Here is a 12,408-nt window from a genome sequence, read left to right on the forward strand (position 1 = left end):
TTAGAGTAGAAAAATGAAATTTTGGAGAATTTGGTTGAATTTCAAATTTGGAATTTTGGTAAGTGGGAAGTTGTGGAATATGTAGGCAAAAGATGAACAGTTGAAAGTTGGAATAGGTAGAATCGGTTGAAAATTGTAGAATTTAGAGTAGAAAAACGAAATTTTAGAGAATTTCAAATTATTGGTAAGTGAGAAGTTGTGGAATAGTTAGGCATAAGATGCATGAGCTAAATGTTGAAACGGGTTGAATTGGTGGCAAAATGAATAAGTTAGAAAGGAAAAACGCTGTTAAATGACACTGAATGATGTAGACATGAAGTGGGATTGAGCTGAACCTGTTGATGTTGGGACAATACAAATAGGTTAAAAAAATTTGGAAACTGCAGGTGAATATGTACATTTTAGAAAAAGCAGTAAGCAAGAAAACCAATAAGCGAGTAAAAACAGTACATACGCAAGAAGTATTAGTCAACAAGAAACAGTCAGCAAGATAACTACTAAGAATCAAATCTGAATCTGTTCTTATTAGGCATAACAACATCTGCATGACAACATAACGTCCACCAGGTGTCAGTGCTGAGTGACAATTATTAGGCATGAGATGAACAGTTTAAAGTTGGAACATGTCGAAAAAGACATTCCTGTCCACAAAGCCCAGTGGAAAATAAGGATGCTGAGGCCAAAGATACTGCTGCTTTGACGTTGGGGATGTCTGGATAATCTGCAGTAAAATCAAAAACACCAAAAATAAATCCTCTATCCACATTAAAAGTAAAATAACATAGTTTATTTAAAAGTTGACAGAATTACATTGCATGTCCAATGAAAAAATATGCACATCTCTTGAAACTTGTTACAAATGTAAGGCTGTGTGTGCAATTGTTACAGACAGAAATGATTAAGACAGCTCATCCGCTATGCAACATATTTATTTTCAGCGTCCTCTGCTGGCAAAAATACATATTGCACTTGGGCGCATGCATTTCTTCCTCTAAATAGAAAACAAACCTTCCTATAAACCAAAAGTTCTGGGGAGGCAAGTGGCACATAATGTTGATCTTTCATTTATCAATGTATGCAAACGAATGGTTTTTATGTATTATCTATCCATTTACCTGGTCGTTTATTACACCCAAAATGTATAATAGCTTTTTCTATACGATAGACATCCATTGTACATTCTCATATTAACCTTGAGAGGGTTTAAAAAAATATTTACATACCATCTTTGTCGTTGCCTGATGGATCTGTCCAGGTTCCCCCTTGCTTAGTTGTGCGTTTTTTTGTTCGTGTCCACCGTGTTGCTTAAGGTGAGACATGGACAATGAAAATGTGAGTCGGCAGACAGTGCATATTTTCCTCACACTTTTTGACAAATCTATTTTCTGATTCACTGTCCACTCGGCAAGTTTGAAACTTGTGTGCTTTTTTTAGTAATACTTACCCCCTTGCGGTCGCAGTAAGTGCCTGGAACGCGTCCATGCTGCTGAGTTAACTTCTGCAATCTACTTTGTGGTGCCACCGCACATGAGATGATCGCATTCCGTATTGTTTTCTATGTTCTTTGGACAGCAGGCCAAAGAACGCTACCGTAAATTCTATCTATCAATCTAGAATGGGAAAACATGCGACATCTGAGAAACATTTTCGAAATAAACCATAGTATTCCAGAATACTAAGATAAAGACAGCAGAAGTTACAAATATCCCAAAATAAGGCATGGGTAAAATACCATTACTATAGATTAAAATAGATTAAAATCATATACTATACATTAATACCATTAACTACACATTGAAACAATATATTTGCAACTGTATTTGCTATAAACAAAATAATAAACTGGGTCACCTAAATCGACGTTGCCTCTCTCTCTCTCTCTCACGTGTAACGTCAGTGTTCCAACTTGGTGTCGTGGAGCCACGCCAGCATCTCTGGTTGCAAGTCGAAGAGGCCGGCCTCTGAGGGTGGTCTCTATAGGGGGCAGATGTTGATGAAGTGGTGAAATATATTATCATAATGTAATAAAAATGAATAAAATAAACAATTATTATTTTGTGCATTTAACTTTAAACTTTAATAGTAGAACATTTTAAACAGAACAAACAAGTAACACAAAATACAAACAACAGAACAAAAAAAAAAATTTACCACAAAAACCCCTCTAGGGGAAGATTAGGGCCATCGGGGAATTTTTGGTTCCACTCCTCTAATGGAACCATTCTGGTGGCATTGGTGGCGTCCACAAGCTCCACCTGTTCACCTTTGATTTTAAAGCCCACAAAGCGAAAGGGCTCTTCTTCCAGTTCCTGCGCAAAGAAATTTCATGACAATTTATGTTTGAAACACCACGAGAAAACATGATGGATGGATATGTATGTATGGATGGATGGATGTATGGATGGATGTATGGATGGATGGATGGATGGATTGATTGATGGATGGGGTTGGGTAGGTAGGTAGGTATGTAGGTTGGTTAGATATAGATATATACAGACAGACAGACAGACAGACAGACAGACAGACAGACAGACAGACAGACAGACAGACAGACAGACAGACAACTGTATCTGAGACAATATCCTACAAAGTTGGTGATCCAGATTTTGAGAAAACTCCTAAAGCATGAATCTGACTTCAACCTTAATGATGATGAGCCACTGATAGCAGTGCATCCCAAGTAAATAACAGTATTGATTCAATTGAGAACACCTTTGTTTATACACATAAAAAACTGCTTGCTTTAGGTACCTTTTATTACAGTATTTTCTGATGATGTTGTCATGTGTGTCATGGACAGCCGCTGTCCAAGTTTGACATGGAAAAAGTTGGTTTCGCGCCATGTGAGGACCTTAATTTCTCTTTGATCCTGTAATGAAAATGTCAAATTAGTACTAGTTGTTGAAATGTGGATCTAGGCTTCAATTACTAAGGCAACATGATGCCCTAAGGGACCTTACTCAGGTGAAATGAGAGTGTGACAGATATCTTTACTGAGACTCTCTCTCTCTCTCTCTCTCTCTCTCTCTCTCTCTCTCTCTCTCTCTCTCTCTCTCTCTCTCTCTCTCTCTCTCTCGACACAATCAACAGATTAGCATTAGCAATACGGTATCGCAATACAACAACAAAAATCTGCTATAAAACTGCTCCTCAACCAATTGTTTCTTTGCAATTGTGATTGCAATACCGTAATTATTCTAATTATCGCCCAAATTCTAATAACCGCCCTGTGTGTGTTAGCGATGGCATAAATAAAACATTGATACCTCTAATTATCGCCCATGCTGCTAAAAAAATCCCCCCAAAACTTACGTTTTCCTCCGCGACCACATGCCGACGTCATTGCGCAAGTTTAAATATGACTGATTTGACAGCGCGTTGAACGTCCCTTTTAAATTGTTTTTCTCCATAAACTATGATACAATTACACTCGTCACTCCGCAACAATATCCTCACACAATTACGTTCTCGGGGCATGGGCTCGAACAAGACGATCGCGTTAATATGACGTGTACAACACGTGATGCGCGACGGTAGCGTGTCGCATCGATGGAGCGTCAATTGACGCACCCCGCTGTTAGAGGTAGCTCAAAACAGCCGCTGTCCTCGTGTTAAGAACACCAGTGAGATACTACATAAGGAAAATATACATATTATCGCCTTTAATTTGGAGGCCACAACGTGAAACGCTTCTTCCAGTTCCTGCGCAAAGAAATGTTTTGACAATTTATTATGGGTTTAAAACACCACGAGAAAACATGATGCATGGATGGCAGACAGGCAGACAGATAATAAACGTAAAACCTAAAACAATTCGATTAATTTCATGACCATAATCACAACCACAATGATTTTATACAGTCAGGGAAGCAAGTGAAATTGTATGTCTTCCTGATAGAGCTGTATCTGAGACAAAATCTTACAAAATTGGTGATCCAGATTTAGAGAAAACTCTAAAGCATGATTCTGACTTCAGCCTTGATGATGATGAGCCACTGATAGCAGTTTATCTCAAGTATGTATTTACCGGGTCGTTTACTACACCCAAAATGTATAATAGCTTTTTCCATACGATACAGACATCCATTGTACATTCTCATATTAACCTTGACCAGAGGATGTAAAAAAAATATTTACATACCATCTTTGTCGTTGCCTGATGGATCTGTCCAGGTTCCCCCTTGCTTAGTTGTGCGTTTTTTCATTCGTGTCCACCGTATTGCGTGTTGCTTAAGGTGAGTCAGTTCCACATGGACTATGAAAAATGTGCGTCGGCAGACAGTGCATATTTTCCTCACACTTTTTGACACATCTATTTTCTGCTTCACTGTCCACTAGGCAAGTTTGAAACTTGAGTGCTTTTTTTTTTTAGTAATACTTACCCCCTTGCGGTCGCAGCAACTGCCTGGAACGCGTCCATGCTGCTGAGTTAACTTCTGCAATCCACTTTGTGGCGCCACCGCACATGAGATGATCGCATTCCGTATCGTTTTCTATGTTCTTTGGACAGCGGGCCAAAGAACGCTTTGACAGCACGTCGAATGTCCCTGTTAAATTGTTTTTCTCCATAAACTATGATACAATTACACTCGTCACTCCACTACAATAGCCTCACACAATTACGTTATAGGTGTGTGCGCTCGAACAAGACGCATTCATATGACGTAAGCAACACGTGATGTGCGACGGTAACGTGTCGCATCGATGGAGCGTCAATTGACGCATTTGATTGTAAAATAAAGGTTTAAAAAGTTAAAAAGTCTCCTCTCAACCATAAGTTAATTTAAAAATGTAAAAAGTTAAAAGTTTTAAAAGTTATCATTTTAAAAAGTAAAAGTAACATTTTTAAAAATTAAAACGTTGAGTTAAGCTAGCATTTAAGTTAGTTAAGCTTATCACCCAATATAGTGCCAATATAGTGCACATTTAACAATGTTTAGTAAAAACCTAGTTACTTTTTTCCTGGTTTTGTTGTAGCTTATGTGGTTATCAAGCCAGACCATGAAAGGAAAACTAAATATGTAAGTTGTATTTTGGTGTAGCAATTGTCAATAATAATTTATCATAATTTTAAAAAATAGTTGGAAAAATATGGGGAGAAAAAAAAGGAAAGCATCTATTGAATTGATACAACTAATACATTTAATATAATGACTCAACACACAATTTATACACGGACAACTAAATATAACTAAGAGGTGAAATATATTATCATAATTTAGATTAAATTAATTCAATTTAATACAAAATAAATAAACAATGACTATTTTGTGCATTTAACTTTAAACTTTAATAATAGAACATTTTAAACAGAACAACAAACAAGAAATACAAACAATAGAACAAAAGAAAAAAATTACCACAAAAGCCCCTCTGGGGTAAGATTAGGGCCTTCGGGGAATCTTTCTTTCCACACTGTCAATGGAACCTTTTTGGTGGCATTGGTGGCGTCCAAAAGCTCCACGTCTTCACCTTTTATTTTAAAGGCCACAAATCGAAATGGCTCTTGTTCCAGTTCCTGCGCAAAGAAATTTCATGACAATTTATTGTGTTTAAAACACCACGAGAAAACATGATGGGCAGATAGATAGATAGATAGATAGATAGATAGATAGATAGATAGATAGATAGATAGATAGATAGATAGATAGATAGATAGATAGATAGATAGATAGATAGATAGATAGATAGATAGATAGATAGATAGATAGAAAACCTAAAACAATTTGATTAATTTCATGACCATAATCACAACCACAATGATTTTATACAGTCAAGGAAGCAAGTGAAATTGTATGTCTTCCTGATAGAGCTGCATCTGAGACAAAATCTTATAAAGTTGATGATCCAGATTTTGAGAACACTCCCAAAGCGTGAATCTGACTTCAACCTTAGTGATGATGAGCCACTGATAGCAGTGCATCCCAAGTAAATAACAGTGTTGATTCAATTTAGAATACCTTTGTTTATACACATGGGAAAAACAGCTTGCTTTAGGTACCTTGATCTCAGTATTTTCGGTGGAGTGGAGCTCCAGGCCACCGGAACACGATGTTTTCAGGTGCGTAAGAGACACCCGCTGTCCAACCGTTAGGACAAAAATGTTCGCCTCTCGCCACCTGACCACCTTTATTACCATTTGATCCTGTAATGAAAATGACAAATTAGTACTAGCTGTTGAAATGTCGATCTAGGCTACAATGACTAAGACAATAAAGCTAGAGAAATACTCAAGAAACTGGTGTCAAATTTCTGTCCTACAAAACCAGTGTCTTGCAGGTTTAGACGTCTCCCTCCTCTAATATGCATGATCGTCAGCAAACTTTGCACGGGTGATATTAGAGTGAGCTATCAAAAGCTTGGAAAGGATCAGGCCTTGAAGGCACCTTACTCAGGTGAAATGTGAGTGTGTGTGATGTATCTATATTTAGACACGCACATGCACACATACGCACACACATGCATGCACACGCACGCGCACACACACAAACACACACAGATAGTGTGACAGAGAGAGAGAGAACAATCAGTTTACTTTTTTTAAATAAATGATGCCTAATGGGACGACAGACCCACGTGACATCGCCATCCTCATGGGGCGGATCTAAAAATGAAAAACAGATTAATCATCACTACTTCATGAAAGAGAGGGAGCGGAAAGAGAGAGAGATTGATCTTACAGCAGAGACAATGCCGTCTGTCGTGAAAAGGACACCCTCCTCATGGCGGATGTCCTTTAAGGCTCTGGCAATGCTTGGAGGGTACAGCAGAGCTGTCCCCCTCACCTCCAAATCTGGGGTCACTTCTATCGCCCCAGCCACATAAATGCCGGTGTTGTGCCGGGAGAGGAGGACCCCTTGTTCTTTTCCCCGGCCAAAATTAATAATTCGAAAAGTGCCTCCAACGGAGACATCAGAGGCTAAATTTTCAAAAAGAATCATTTTACACAAATGGTGGCCATCACAGAGGGCCACCACTGTATTACAGTGGGAAGCCTTAGCCTCCACCGTGCCATCCTCTTTAAGGGCCCATCTGGAATATCTTGTTGATGTTTTTAAGGCCACCACTTTGGCCGTGACCGCCGCTGGCATTTGGTGGAGCGTCCACAGGTTTTCCATTCTGACAAAAAAAATGAAAATAATAACTGATCATCAGAGACATAATTACTATAGCACTTATATATGGTTGAATTAGTCTACATGATGACAGAAATCGGTTATAAAATAGCAGCCCTACCCTTTTAGAAGGACTATGGTTAATGTCCTAAATGGCTATTGTTTAATTGTTTTTGTCCTAAATGGCTATTGTTTAATTGTTTTTTGTTGGTTTTATTTATCTATCTATCTATCTATCTATCTATCTATCTATCTATCTATCTATCTATCTATCTATCTATCTATCTATCTATCTATCTATCTATCATATATTTATTTATTTATTTATTTATTTATTTATTTATTTATTTATTTATTTATTTATTTATTTATTTATTTATTTATTTATTTATTTATTTATTTATTTATTTATTTATTATTTCCAATGAACTACTTCCAGTTTTGTGTATTTTGGAAGATGTTAAGAGTTGACTCCTTTGATCTACAATTTCATCCCCTACATAATTTGGGAAACTCATATGTTGGCACCTGTGCATTTGTTCCAACGGTAAGCAAAGATTGATTTTCTATTTGTTATAGTGAAATAAACATCTGCAGCCAGAAACGGTGCTGAGAGTTGACTGATCTAGCCGCGACACTCGCATGATTGACAGCGCCACGGTTTTTTTTTTCTGGCCGCTCACTAGTTCCCAGGCTTTTTTCCCACATGCGGTATAGATCAAAAAAGGTGTCTATGCAGCCTTGTTAAGGCGGCATCACAATGTTAAATCACGTATACAACAATATTGCCAATTTATAATTGTACAAATAAGTTTATACAATATGACTCGGAATATTTGCTCATTTGGTTTAAGAGTACGCACTACTGAATGATATTTAGTCATCGTCGTCTCAAAAACTAAACCATTTGAAGAAATATATTGTTCGAGAGATGCTTACTAATGGATCAATTTTTTTGAGGACATAGGTATAATATATATTATAATATACATTTTTAAGGTCATAGGACTCATTTAATACACTTTTTACAATTTTACACTTGCCGTCGTGCGCGAGGTTTATTTCGTTTTTTTTCTTGAATATCAGCTCTTCTTCAACCAAATCGGTGCAATTGTTATTAAACATTAAGAAACGGACCTGAAGACCTCTTACTCAAATTCGCGTGTACAGGCCTTTTAAGAAACATTTTAAAAGGCCTGTCTGTACACGCGGAAAAGTGAGGATGTTACTTAATTTTCACCCAGTTTAAAGTAGTAAATACTAATTTACAGAGTAACACAATGGTCTACAGTACAACACTAGACTACAAAGTGTTTATAAATGTTTTGGGAAAATCAAATTTCGGACTGGGTTGAGCGAGCTACTTACCTCTTTCGACGTCTGGGAAAGTCTGATGCGAACTTGTGTGCGCCCCAATATCTTTGCGGGTAGTGGGAAATTTAAGTGCAGCTAGGCTAAACAGATATGCAACATTTGGATATGCAATATTTGGATATGCAATCGATAAAAAGAGTGTCAGACACACATATCCCTGTAAATTCGTCTGAAATGTGACTAAACGATTGAGTGAACATGTTTCAGCACTTTAAGATTTTGTTCATGATATACTACGATCACAGTCCTTGTGAATTCAGATTTCTATGAACGTAGCACAACCCCGCCCCCATTCAACATTAATAAGATATTAATTACACACGGAAGAAAGAAAAATAATAACTGCTAAACACATCATGTGAATTGTGATTATACAATTGAGAGCTGTCAGTCATGGTCAAAACATATTTTCGACCATGATCGCGGTTCTAGAATAGAATAGAATACAATAGATCTTTATTTGTCATTGTCACCTGTACAACGAAATTTAAAAAGTGCCAACCGATCCGCGCATGAGATAAAAAAAAAAAAAAATAGAATAAATAGAATAATTTAAAAAAAGTGTTTAGGAGCAGATTGTTCTCTCCGCACCACTCCGATAGCCGGACCACTTCGTCCTTGTAGGCAGACTCATCCCCCTTTGAGATGAGTCCCACCACGGTTGTGTCATCCGCAAATTTCACAATGATGTTGCTACGGTGGGCGGGGGTGCATGCATGTGTGTAGAGCGTGTAAAGCAGTGGGCTCAGTACGCAGCCCTGTGGGGAGCCGGTACCGAGACTGAGAGGTGTGGATGTATGACGGCCCACTCTCACCGTCTGGCTGCGACCCGTCAGGAACGTCATTCTCTGCAGCCAATTGTCGTTCACCAAATATAAATTGGCAATTACTAAGTGGTGAAATACATGGGCATATGAACATAATGAATTAGTATTCTTAAACGAATAGATGTCTGATTTGTGTATTTTGTAAGATGCTGAATGTTGACTCTTATCTAGCAGCGCAAATCTGCGTGTACGCGACTTTTCTAAAATTTAGAAAATGTATGTACACGCAAATGTCTAGTAAATGAAATGTGAGGATATTGGAATACTTAATAATTTTCACAAAGTTTAAAGTGGCGAGTAATAATTTCCACAATAACACCGAACCGCAATAGTTTACAGAGCACCGGCTCTGATTGGCTACCATAACGCTGCCTTAGCCAACCGCTCACATAATTGGGCGCTGGCTTAGACAACCGCTCACGTAATTGGGCGCTGCCTTAGCCAATCGCTCACCGATTTATTACGTTAACCCGGAAACTCCTGATTTTGGGAGGAATTAGTTTTTTTTTTTTTTATTGAATCAAAGAAGTAATACATGAAATAATATAAATAACTTTCGGAAAGTATGAATAAATTGGGCTTGACTCGAAAGTGTTCAAATTCATGTTAAAAAAGTTAAAGTTAAAGTCCCAATGATGGTCACACACACATCTGGGTGTGGTGAAATTTGTCCTCTGCATTTAACCCATCCCCGTGTGATTTTAATCCATCCCCTGGGGGAGAGGGGAGCAGTGAGCAGCAGCGGTGCCGCGCTCGGGAATCAGTTGGTGATCTAACCCCCCAATTCCAACCCTTAATGCTGAGTGCCAAGCAGGGAGGCAATGGGTCCCATTTTTATAGTCTTTGGTATGACCCGGCCAGGGTTTGAACCCACAACCTTCCAGTCTCAGGACGGACACTCTACCACTAGGTCACTGAGCTGTTTAAATATTGGAAACAAAATATAATAAATCACACACAAGAGAAGGAAAAAAATAGTGCCTTTTGGGACAAAATACAGTTTTTTTAATTGAGTCAAAGAAGTAATGCAAGAAATAATATAAATAACTTTCAAAAACGCTGAAGACATAACAAATAAAAACATATCAAGTATTTTACTGATTCAATAGATAATAATCGCTGTGTGCCCTGCGATTGGCTGGCAACCGGTTCAGGGCGTCCCCCACCTACTGCCCGATGACGGCTGGGATAGGATCCAGCACACCTGCGGCCCGCGTGGGGACTAAGCGGTTCAGAGAATGAATGGATGGATGGATGTTATGTTAATTTCAGTGTTATTTTTTAAGAGTTTAAGTGCAACATGATTGAAGACGCTGTTATACAAAAGATAATGCAAACATAATTTGAGGCAAAAAATATAATAAATAAATAAATAAATAAATAAATAAATAAATAAATAAATAAATAAATAAATAAATAAATAAATAAATGAATAAATGAATAAATGAATGAATGAATGACTGAATGAGAACAGAAAACAGACTGTATCTGAGGCTTAGTAGAGTAAAATCAGAGGCTTCCGACTGTTAAAGGCCAAGCTGTTCTTTGTCTGCATTTCTGGATGCGTGTAGAACCACAGGCAAGACCCAAGAACATACTAAAAAAAAACATGAAAGATGTGTTGAGGAAAAGGAGCAAAATGCTTCATGAAAATATTCCTTGATGGTTACTCACAGAAGAATCAGAAGAAGTCCTGTGTGTTACCATGCTGGTTTGGGAGTTTGTGTTTCATGTTACCGTGCTGGTTTGGGAGTTTGTGTTTCATGATGCTGGCCTCCGTTGTACAGGTCTTTTGGAAAGTCTTGGCTCTCCCTGTGCTATAATATAACATCATAATTAATTCATTTTGAAAAATCACATTACAATACAGTCATAAATCAAGCATATGTACAACTTGTGTCCATCTTGAGTGAATGATATGAACACATTCAATTTGGAATCACAATTACTTACCTGTTGCTTGGAGTCAATAGAAAAGGAGAATAACACTGGTCCCATGGATCTTCTTAAAATGTCGGTCATTTTTTTGGCGAGACAGGCCAGGTCTCATCAAGGCTGAGTACCAAGGTGGCCAAACAAATGGTCTATACAAATGGAGCATGTGGAGCCACACGCAACATAGAAAACTGAAGAAGAAAAAACATAGAGGTGGTTGAGGACATGAGTTGAAAAAGACATTCAAAATTAAAGAGAGTGTTTTGTAACAATAGTCAATAATAATTGGCTACTTACAGAGGAATGAGAAGTCCTGCTTCTTGCCACCCTGGTTTGGGAGTCTCTCTCTCTCTCTCTCTCTCTCTCTCTCTCTCTCTCTCTCTCTCTCTCTCTCTCTCTCTCTCTCTCTCGTGTAACGTCAGCGCTCCAACTTGGTGTCGTGGAGCCACGCCAGCATCTCTGGTCCCAGGTCGAAGAGGCCGGCCTCTGAGGGTGGTCTATATGTTGGTGTAGGTGTTGATGGTGTGGTCGGCTGTCTGCTCGAGGGCTCCGCACTCGCATGCCGCACTGTCCGCCAGACCCCACTAGACATGTTGAAGCGCCCAACACCAGTTCTTAAGCGGTTCAGTGTGGTCCACTGCTGGCGAGGTAGTTCGTCTCCTCCTATGGCGCCGTCTCCTGGTTCCCAGACATAACTGTGCATGAGGGAGGGGCCAGCTGCCTCCCACTCCTGCTTCCAAGCTGCTGCCAGCCAGGCATCTCTGGAGATGTCTTCAGGGATGGAATTGAGCATCTCTTGTGCTGCCATGTTGTAGGGGTGGCGTGCCTTGAGTCTGCTTGGGAGTCATTTGTCCATGATGAATGTTTTTGCATGCTCAAGGTCTTTGTGGAGAAAAAAGGACAATCCAGCAAAGTTGATTGAAAATGTATGATTGTACAGAGGGCTTACACAAGCTTAACTATAAATTACAACATGTTACAATTTTATAATTACATTACAATAAGGTGATATGTCATGCCTACCTCTGGCCTCCATTCTGGGATGAACTGCTTTCGCCAGATAAAAACTGTTAAAATACAAAGGAGTGAAATAGCAGCATTTACTCTCTTTAGAAAGAAAGGAAAAAACATGTTTCATGACGAGCAACTTACCTCAT

General features: G+C 38.6%; 3 long non-coding RNA genes across 4 annotated transcripts; all 3 read right to left on the minus strand.

Annotated features, from left to right (window-relative positions):
* Positions 1 to 387: 387 nt before the first annotated feature.
* On the minus strand, positions 388 to 1,840 carry LOC133147170 (uncharacterized). Its single transcript, XR_009711542.1, has 3 exons — positions 1,445 to 1,840; positions 1,224 to 1,304; positions 388 to 721 (listed from the first exon to the last, which is right to left on the minus strand). It is a non-coding gene; the product is annotated as an uncharacterized LOC133147170 (long non-coding RNA).
* A 3,474-nt stretch (positions 1,841 to 5,314) lies between these two features.
* LOC133147171 (uncharacterized) lies at positions 5,315 to 6,407 on the minus strand. Of its 2 annotated transcripts, XR_009711544.1 has the most exons (3): positions 6,231 to 6,407; positions 6,002 to 6,145; positions 5,315 to 5,518 (listed from the first exon to the last, which is right to left on the minus strand). It is a non-coding gene; the product is annotated as an uncharacterized LOC133147171 (long non-coding RNA). The 2 variants fall into 2 exon arrangements; XR_009711543.1 differs by having other exon boundaries at positions 6,002 to 6,407.
* Positions 6,408 to 10,770: 4,363 nt separating this feature from the next.
* LOC133147172 (uncharacterized) lies at positions 10,771 to 12,087 on the minus strand. Its single transcript, XR_009711545.1, has 4 exons — positions 11,549 to 12,087; positions 11,270 to 11,442; positions 10,991 to 11,133; positions 10,771 to 10,913 (listed from the first exon to the last, which is right to left on the minus strand). It is a non-coding gene; the product is annotated as an uncharacterized LOC133147172 (long non-coding RNA).
* Positions 12,088 to 12,408: the final 321 nt, after the last annotated feature.

Source organism: Syngnathus typhle, unplaced genomic scaffold (assembly GCF_033458585.1).
Source record: "Syngnathus typhle isolate RoL2023-S1 ecotype Sweden unplaced genomic scaffold, RoL_Styp_1.0 HiC_scaffold_34, whole genome shotgun sequence".
Lineage (NCBI taxonomy): Eukaryota > Metazoa > Chordata > Actinopteri > Syngnathiformes > Syngnathidae > Syngnathus > Syngnathus typhle.